We start from the raw sequence: 10,754 nt of genomic DNA, 5'->3' as shown, positions 1-10,754 counted from the left end.
TTACTGCTTTTGATGTATTTTGGATCAAAGATAATTCTTTAAAACATAAAAAAAAATTTACAGCCCAAAAATTTTGACTGGCAGTCAATATATTGACTGGTATATATATATATATATATATATATATATTATGCACACATTACACTTGTTTATGGGGTTCATAAAAGAGGAAGTAATTCCAGTGAATTCTATGAACGTCATCAATCAGAGTAGCTGGATTCATAATAGATGTGTTTCTGCCGGACTGATTGCGACTGTCGTTCATGATTGCTCATGGCAGACTATGTGCTTGATGTTGTTGTGGTTTATCACAGCGGATGTTAATTCTGTCTATTTTAGTGGTCAACACGTCGCTAATAATAAACTGAAGAAGGAACTGAGAGCCAATCAGAGCCAGCGAGAGACAGCATGTAATTTTCAGCTGTGGTTGTTTCACACTTTTTTTTTGTCTTTCATCAGATCTGTCAGCAGGAGTTGGGCTGATGTAAAGCTCTTAGGATTGTTTTTTTTTTTTTTTGTGCTCCGAGTGGACGAGATCAGTGATGAGGTAAGAAAAAAAAAAAAAACACACACACACATGCTAACTCACTGCTAACACACCCAAAACACGCCAAACATCACTGTGAATGCTGACAGAGATTCTTGCTGCTGCTTTGTGGTGCCCTCTGTGAAAAAGACGTGTGTGGTTTTTATAATGTTGCTACTGTAACCTACAGTAAGGGGTTTTGAGCATGTCACCATCCATCTGCCATATATTTTATATCATTTTATTTTATGGGATTAAAAAAACATAACAGTGTTAAGCCTAATGGAGCATTCATATATTTTTCGGAACAGAACCTGTTAGAGTTCCGCGGAGATGGATGATGTAACCTGTTGTCACGGTAATGGATTCTCCCTCTGCAGACACTGATGGATCTGTTGCCGTGGCAGCCATTGCTGCCCGTTGACATTCCATCCTGCCCCCGTCTGACAGCAGGCAGTGTGTGTGTGTGTGTGTGTGTGTGTGTGTGTGTGTGGTCTGGGCTTCCAGCCATAGCACTAGCTGACAGGGCCCCCTCACGCAGCTCCACTGAGAGGACCACGCAGCGCTTGAGGATGCAGAGAGGCCCTGTAAGCGAGCTGCGCACCAGGGCAGTGGGTTCATCATTTCCCAGACTCCACATTGGTCCTGGACAATAACTTTACAATTTACGTTACAATTGCAAGATATAAACAAAGAATTAAGAAATATAAACTTGCAATTTCTTTAAAAAAAAAAAAAGTCAGAATTGCAAGAAATATACACATTTGCAAGTTTTCCGAGTTTATCTAACAATTCTAACCTTTATTCTGAGAATATTGAGTATACATTCTGAGTTTACATATCGCAATTCTGTTTTGTTTATTTCAGCCACAGAACTAAAAACAAAAGGTAATTGCAACTTTTTATCCTATAAGTTTGCATCTCAGAATTGCGATAAAATGTTAGAATAAACAGTTGCAATTACATTTTCTTTTTATCTCGAGGCAGAAATAAACTTCCATAATATATTGTAGTGTGCTAATATGCTTTTTAGTTTTTAGCTAACTACATGCTATAAAAAGGTTTCATTTAAATCAAATTGAAACAAACAAATATTTAGCGAAATTTTGAATACCGTATTTTTCGGACTATAAGTCGCATCTGAGTATAGGTCGCATCAGTCCAAAAATACGTCATGATGAGGAAAAAAACATATATAAGTCGCACTGGACTATAAGTCGCATTTATTTAGAACCAAGAACCAATAGAAAACATTACCATCTCCAGCCGCGAGAGGGCGCTCTATGTTTTCAGTGTAGACTACAGGAGCACTGAACGGCATAGAGCGCCCTCTATGTTTTCTATTGGTTCATGTCTCTTAGTTCATTTCTCTTGGTTCATGTCAAATTAATTTTGATAAATAAGTCGCACCTGACTATAAGTTGCAGGACCAGCCAAACAAAAAAAAGTGCAACTTATAGTCCAGAAAATACGGTACTTGACAATTACGGCCCATTAACACCAAGAACAATTAATATAAACATAACTATAACTATTTTAGTGCCCACACCAACAGACGATAATGTTAACGTTCCAATTGCGAACTGCAGATTTGTAATGTGCTGCTTTAAAAGCTAAAACTTTTAGAGATAAAAAAATAATAATAATCGCTCTGAAAGCTATTCCAATAATATTGTTCCTCTTTGTCTTTAACGTTATAGTTGTAGTGTGAACAATCTTATAGAATTAAATTTTTCTTTTCTTCTTTTTAAAACTTCATCATCATTCATCATTAAACGTCTGGTGTGAACGGGCGTTTAGAGTTGCAGTATCACATCTACTCTCAGTAAATGATAACACTCTCAAAGACGACTGAAAATGTTGCCTTATCCCTGCAAATCGATGCAAATTTGTCCATATTTTTTATATTTTCAAGTATCGGTAATGCATACTACAAATCTAATGGATATAAAGACAAAAAGTGATTGTAAACACACGCACCAGCCGCTAGCATTCAGCGCTGTAATCAGCAGCACATGTGTCTCCTTCCTCAGGAAACCAAGTCATGAAGCCTGAAACATAAAATAGGCAAAAAGAAACCACTGAAAAAGCCACATGGTGCATTTTATCCCAATCAACCACCAAACAACTCTGTCTTTCAGACTTTCTGTCTGTGCAGTGTGTGTTTGGATGTAATAATCACTGCACTCATGCTCTATTTAATTCCCACACACTGTGTGTGTGTGTTTACATGTAGTCAGATGGGACTCTGTGCTGGAATGCACACAACTGTCCCTCTCGTTCTGTCTGGTGCTGCTCTCTAGTTGACATTTAAAGGCTAACAGCAGGCACTGAGACTCTAAATCTCTATTGAACAGTTGGTCTTGTCAGTCAAATTTGGCCAGCTAATGGAACTGATCTCCTTATGTCATACACAAATACAGGCTGCACTTCTACTACTTCCTGTTCAGTGTATACTGTATGCTACACTCGTTAAAATAAAGGTTCTTTATTGGCATTGATAGTTCCAAGAAGAACTTTTAACATCAGTTGACTCTTTCCATTCCACAAAAGGTTCTTCCTTACATTAAGAAGAAAATTTTTAAATGTCTTAAATATATTTAAGAGTTTACATACTTTTTCATAAATTGTGCTATAGTGTCACATGACCTCATCACATGTTTAATTCAAGAGTAATCATCTCAGTAAAAAAAAAAGGCATACTAACTTACTACTATGCACAGCATGCAAATTTCCTGTATGAATGAAATCAAAATGCAAAAATGTGCATACAATGAAGCACAGCAGTTGTAGTACTGTAGCCAAGGGCACCATGGGGGGTGAAGGTTAGCAGGATACGCGGAACGTGGAACACAAGTTTTAATGAGGGAGGTCTGAGCAATGAGTATGGTGTTCAGGGGGCCCACAAACCTTAATGGCGCCCCTGACTGTATCCCACAATGCAATGTGCTCAACTTCCTGTGTGACCAAAATTAAAGCCAACCGTGATCATTAAGATCTCTTTCTTAACTAGCTCATTTACTGGACTGCTCAGATTAACACTTTTCCTTATATATATATATAAGACAAAAAAATTTTTTTCAAAAGATAACTGTACACAACTTGGTGGAATAAATGAGTAATGTTGTACTACAGTTTCAAATCACAGAACAATGTACGTTTTTCATATACTATATAAAACTACGTTTCAATAGAAGTTTCAATATCGCACACTTAATAGTAAGCTAGCAATCCATTTAAAAAAAAAAAGTGGAATAGCATACTACTTTATATGGCAGAAATAGTAATGTTAGTATGTTTTTTTTTAAAATTCAGTATTGCATTGTGGGATAGTGTGCCATGCGGCATGCTACAACCAAGCTGCAAATGTAGTATGCCAACTGTGTCAATAAATCCCTACACTGTACACATTATAAATAATGCAAAAATAGTACAAGTAGTATGCTATTCCAAGTAGAGAAAAGTTTACCATGAGTTATCTCTCTTCTGTCTGAAGAATGCAGTATTGTGTGTTTGAGATTAGCCTTGTAATTCTAGCAGGAGATGGAACATTAAAGATGAAAAAGCACCTGACGGGTCCAGTTAAACTCGCTCTCTCTCTTTGTGTGTGTGTGAATCAGCTGAACTGTAACAGTACTGCATGAAATTTGGTATAGCACTTGCCAGTGTGGTTTACCGCAGCATGTGTGTGAGGGTGTGTGTGTGTTCACATGTGTGTACGTGTGCCTGTCGACGGCAGCAGCCACACGCAAGCCTGGTATTTCCCTTGGGGAAGTTTTTCGCTGCTTGTAAGTCTCATGTCTTTGATTTTGTGCGCTGGAGGCAGAGAAAAGGAAGCAGCCGAACACTGTCTTGTTGCCTCTGTCAACTCTAGGTCTCTTGAAAAGAAAGAAAGAAAGAAAGAAAGAAAGAAAGAAAGAAAGAAAGAAAGAAAGAAAGAAAGAAAGAAGGGTTCACATTTAAGGTCAGTTCAGGCATCTCATATGAAGAGATGAAAAAAAAGACAGACAGACAGTTAGACAGATAGATAGAAAGACAGGCAGATAGACTAAATAGAGAGAGAGAGAGAGAGAAAGAAAGAGAGAGAGAGAGAGAGAGATACAGACATATAAATGACAGACAGACAAAAGATGGATAGACAGATGACAGACAGGCAGACAGACAGACAGACTAAATAGAGTGAGAGATAGAGAGAGAGAGACAGACAGAAAGAGAGAGAGAGATATACAGTCATATAGATGACAGACAGACAGATAGATAGATGACAGACAGATGACAGAGAGACTAAATAGAGAGAGAGAGAGAAAGATAGAGAGAGATATACAAACATAGATGACAGACAGACAGATAGATCGAAAGATAGATGACAGACATACAGACAGACAGATAGATAGATGACAGACAGACAGACAGATGACAGACAGACAGATGACAGACAGACAGATAGATGACAGACAGACAGATAGATAGATAGATAGATAGATAGATAGATAGATAGATGACAGACAGACAGACAGATAGATAGATGACAGACAGACAGATAGATATATGACAGACAGACAGACAGATGGATGACAGACAGACAGATGACAGACAGACAGATGACAGACAGATAGATAGATAGATAGATGACAGACAGACAGAGAGATAGATAGATGACAGACAGACAGACAGACAGATAGATGACAGACAGACAGACAGACAGATAGATGACAGACAGACAGACAGATAGATAGAAAGATGACAGACAGACAGATAGATGACAGACAGACAGACAGACAGACAGACAGATAGATGACAGACAGACAGACAGACAGACAGACAGATAGATAGATAGATAGATAGATAGATAGATAGATAGATAGATAGATAGATAGATAGATAGATAGATAGATGACAGACAGATAGATAGATAGATGACAGACAGACAGATAGATGACAGACAGACAGACAGACAGATAGATGACAGACAGACAGACAGATAGATAGATGACAGACAGACAGATAGATGACAGACAGACAGATAGATGACAGACAGACAGACAGACAGACAGACAGACAGATAGATGACAGACAGACAGACAGACAGATAGATAGATAGATAGATAGATAGATAGATAGATAGATAGATGACAGACAGACAGATAGATAGATAGATAGATAGATGACAGACAGACAGATAGATGACAGACAGACAGACAGACAGATAGATGACAGACAGACAGACAGATGACAGACAGACAGACAGATAGATAGATAGACAGACAGATAGATGACAGACAGACAGACAGACAGATAGATGACAGACAGACAGACAGATGACAGACAGACAGACAGACAGACAGATAGATAGATAGATAGATAGATAGATAGATAGATAGATAGATAGATAGATAGATAGATGACAGACAGACAGACAGACAGACAGACAGACAGACAGATAGATGACAGACAGACAGACAGACAGATAGATAGATAGATAGATAGATGACAGACAGACAGATAGATAGATAGATGACAGACAGACAGATAGATGACAGACAGACAGACAGACAGATAGATGACAGACAGACAGACAGATGACAGACAGACAGACAGATAGATGACAGACAGACAGACAGATAGATAGATGACAGACAGACAGATAGATGACAGACAGACAGATAGATGACAGACAGACAGACAGACAGACAGACAGACAGATAGATGACAGACAGACAGACAGACAGACAGACAGATAGATAGATAGATAGATAGATAGATAGATAGATGACAGACAGACAGACAGATAGATGACAGACAGACAGACAGACAGATAGATGACAGACAGACAGACAGATGACAGACAGACAGACAGACAGATAGATAGATAGACAGACAGATAGATGACAGACAGACAGACAGACAGATAGATGACAGACAGACAGACAGATGACAGACAGACAGACAGATAGATAGATAGATAGATAGATAGATAGATAGATAGATAGATAGATAGATAGATGACAGACAGACAGACAGACAGACAGACAGATAGATGACAGACAGACAGACAGACAGATAGATAGATAGATAGATAGATAGATAGATAGATAGATGACAGACAGACAGATAGATAGATAGATAGATGACAGACAGACAGATAGATGACAGACAGACAGACAGACAGATAGATGACAGACAGACAGACAGACAGATGACAGACAGACAGACAGATAGATAGATAGATAGATAGATAGATAGATGACAGACAGACAGATTCAATGACACAGATCTGGTATACATGGAGAGGGTACTGTAAGTGTGTTTTTCAGTGTTGAGCTACATGGGTGGAAGGAAATGAGAGGATTTAATGGCACGGACGAGTAGCGTGTCCTGCCAGGCACGCACACACATACACACCAGATCCTGCCAACTGTTTATTTGTCTGCCTGTTCGCAGGAGCCACAGCACGACACTCTGATCCTCTGCGCCAAGAGCCGACACGCAGACAGCAAAGGAATATAACGCAATCCAGGACTCTGGAGGAAACTTCGGCCCACAGAACATGTTCTCTCTCTACCCCGCTCTCTGTTTCTCTCTCAACATTATTTTATTTATGATTATATTGTATTGATATGAAACACATTTTCTGTTCAAACAAAAGTATTATCACTGTGTTTTTGAAACATTTAATGTCAAATGGGAATATTATAATATTGGCATTTGAAAGCTATACTCAAAAAAAAAACAAAAAAAAAAACATTTTTGTTTCATTGAAAACAGTTCATTTAGAATTATTGTCTATTTTGTGAATAAAATTGATCAGGACATAAACTCAAACCTGCATCAAACTTATGTCAGGTAACATGTCACTCACCAGCGTAAATTGCTGATTAAACATTGTGATCTAATATAAATACACACAAATCTGTGGTTTCGCCCTGTGAAAATATATATGTGTGTATGTGTGTGTGTAGAGATGCGTCATCCGTGTGTGCAGAGCTGGTGTGAATGACGCCGTGAGGCTGCACTAGAGGCCACAAGAGAGAAATGAGACTGACAGAATACGAGACAGAGATTATTAACACCAGAGTTCTGCCTGAGCTAAAGTACCCCTACGATGCTCCGGTGCTGCCAAGACTATTCGGTGCGGATGCAAGGAAGTTACCAGGTGTTCTACGTGTTTTCTTGCAGGTGTAATTCAAAGTAGCCCTTTATTTTTTTATTTAAATTTAATTGAATTTATTTCTGCTTATATTTCACACTTTTATTTCTGTTTTAAGTAATTAGAATGCACAATTTCATATTCTAACGTTTGTCATAAATGTACAGTGGTGGCCAAAATTGTTAGAACACTTGACATATTTAAGAGGTTTTAGTTGTTTGTTGAATTGCCCATTACAATACCCTTAAAACTAACTATTGCAAGAACCACCTGCGACGGAAGGGATCTGCTGGAACACTGGAAATGATGGACTGGTCCCCTCAAAGTTCGCATATCAGCCTCATCGAGCAAATTGGGGGCGATTTGGAAAATAAACTGGACAGATCTATTGCCCATTCAAGCCTTTGGCTTGAGTTGCAGAAGGCTTGGGATAACAGTGTTCTCAGGAAATATACTGACACTGTGCCAGAGAGATGTGCTGCTGTAATTGCGGCAAAAGGTGGAAAGTTGACAGTGGATAAAAACAGTACAACTCACTTCATCTGATATTTGTTGTGCTCAAAACAACCATCTGCATGTTTCATGAACATAATCAATATTTTCAGATCTGTCAGGTGTTGTAATACTTTTAGCCACAACTATAAATCATATAAATATTTTATTTTGGGGCAACAGAATGGTCAAAATAAATGTTATATTATACTAATACTAATACTAATATTCACACAATTCTAATATTTTACTTTACTCAAAACATTTGTTGAATAACATTTTCATAGTTGTAAAAAATTTATATAATTCATATTTTAATATTTCTTTTTTTAACTTTATTTATGGGTTTGGGGAAAACTTGGTGGAGTAAAGAGAATTCTCAAAATAATAAAGTCTTACTCATATTCTATATAGGTTAAGTAAAATTATATTACTTTTATAACAAACAAAATGCCCCTAAAATCCAACTTCAATATTGCCGTTAATAATAATAATAAATTCCTATTTATAATATATTCTAATACTTTTCAACATGCAGGTTTATTGGCCATGGCAAAAACGTCTGTGAATATCAAAAAGCCGAGCTCCGATCGTGCCGACAGCACTGCAGATGCACTATGGGCCGCTAGGGGGGGCTGCTGTACCGCCGTGCTCCGTAACGCCGCCGTGCTCCGCGAGACGCTGCTGCCGCTCGTGTCCCTCTCTCTTTCTCTCTAATCACGCTCTGCGTCTCTCCCCCTCTCTTTATCATTCTGAGCCACCCCTCCTCCCCTCGTCACTTACCCTGCCCTTCTGAGTGAAGAATCCACGGCGTGTGCGATTTAGAGGCTGCGCGTTTATGTGTGTGCGTGTTAGTTTATGAGGCCTGGCTTCTGTTTGTGTGTGCGTAGAGGTGCTATGAAGGCCGGCTCTATTGTGTGCAGCGCAGTGTTCTGTTACCTGCGCGCGAGTGATTAGAGCGCCGTAATAAACGGAGGGAGAGATAGAGCGAGAGAGAGAAGGAGGGGGGTGAACGAGGGATAGGTTGAGTGGAAGAGTAATAAAGACCGAGGGAGGAGATGAAATTCCAGCTGCCTGTGAAAGGCTGTTTCCTGCAGCGCTGCCACGAGATTAATGACGAGAGAAAAAGAGAGGGAGAGAGACGGAGGCAGGAAGAGTGCCGCGCAAACGACTCCGTGAAAGTATCCGGTCCGTGGCGACGGCGTCCTGTTTAGTGGCGCGCAGCTCGGTTTAATCTGGTTTAAAGTTCTCTCTTATCATTTTAATAGCGTTCTTTCACACGCGCACGGATCACTGTCGAGGCAGATCGGCAGATATTGCGCGCTCACGGGGCATGCAGAGACATTCACAGTGCCAGGCGTCGTTTCGCTCCGCTGCCAGGCCTCGTGCTCTGCTCTCCTTGTGCTTGAGATGAAAGCATTTCATTTTGCGTCACGGCTGGACGCAAAAGTGAGACGAAAAGAGAGTTTGCTAGGTTGTCCTCGTTGCACTGCTTCTCATTTAGATGCATTTTTTATGTTTTGCGACTCACAGCCTCTCTCTTTAGCTAATTTCGTTGACCTATCACTTGAATATTACCAATTACTTTTCCCTTTTATACCAGTAATGACATTACTACTGGATGATACTTTTAGAGTTAATCACCTCTTAGTTAAATTAATCCCAACTATGCTTACCATACATTTTGCAGTAGTGTCTTGGGAATGTCATGTGCTAGCTAAATTACTTGTGCTACCTGGACTAACTGTTAATTGTCTGAACTGATGTTCATAAATTTTTTGCCTGTGTGGTTCATCATCTTTACCAATGCTAGGTGGGTCAACTATACCCTCAGAGCTGCCTTTGTGGTTCACCAAATTTTTGTAAAAATTCTGTAATTTCAGTAGAAATTCATGCAATTGGGATCCAAAAGTGAAAGATTTCCCCACGCAAATTTTTTATTGTATTGACAATAGACTATTGTGCTGGAGACATTTCACAGTAAATTTGCTTTTACTGTAGTTTCGCGTATAGCCAGACCTTCAAGCTGAAGGTCAGGAATTCATGGCAGCTTTCATTGGCCAAGTCCTGCCCATGGGGCCGTTGGACCGACATGTCCAACAACCAATCGCAGTTCGTTTCGTTCATAATCATGTTTCGCGGCGTAGAAATGTCGCCACAATAACAGACCAGTGTGTTAAACTCTTGGACATATTTAAAGATTCTATGTCGCGAGCTTTAAATATTTCACATACTTTTGAAAATCCAGCGTTTAGTTGATCCTGTAAAGCGCTGTTCGTCACAGTTGTAAACACGACGGCTTTCTACTTTCGTGATGGGGTTTAGTGCCATGGTATCTTTGTTTCCAGGCGGAACGTTAAAGAACACGACACGCACGTTTCACGGAAATCTTGTAGAATTTAACCAATCCGATAATGACTTTGACACTCGTGAAGTGTTTCCACTTTTGTGTCCCATATGCATCAGACGTTTAGCCAACGGTCAGTGGACTACTTTTACTGTAACCTTTAGCCATGTTGCGTTCTCTGATATGGCTGGGATAACTGTCACATTTTATGCTAATGTGCTAACTGTCATTTACGCTTTGCC

At 39.3% G+C, this 10,754-nt stretch overlaps 1 long non-coding RNA gene across 1 annotated transcript; it reads left to right on the top strand.

Annotated features, from left to right (window-relative positions):
• Positions 1-204: 204 nt before the first annotated feature.
• On the top strand, positions 205-8,311 carry LOC113099726 (uncharacterized). The gene is made up of 3 exons (XR_003289512.1): positions 205-547; positions 838-884; positions 6,968-8,311. It is a non-coding gene; the product is annotated as an uncharacterized LOC113099726 (long non-coding RNA).
• Positions 8,312-10,754: the final 2,443 nt, after the last annotated feature.

The sequence above is a fragment of the Carassius auratus genome, unplaced genomic scaffold (genome assembly GCF_003368295.1).
Source record: "Carassius auratus strain Wakin unplaced genomic scaffold, ASM336829v1 scaf_tig00217025, whole genome shotgun sequence".
In the NCBI taxonomy this organism is placed as follows: Eukaryota; Metazoa; Chordata; class Actinopteri; order Cypriniformes; family Cyprinidae; genus Carassius; species Carassius auratus.
This window is presented reverse-complemented; position numbering and strand designations above follow the sequence as displayed.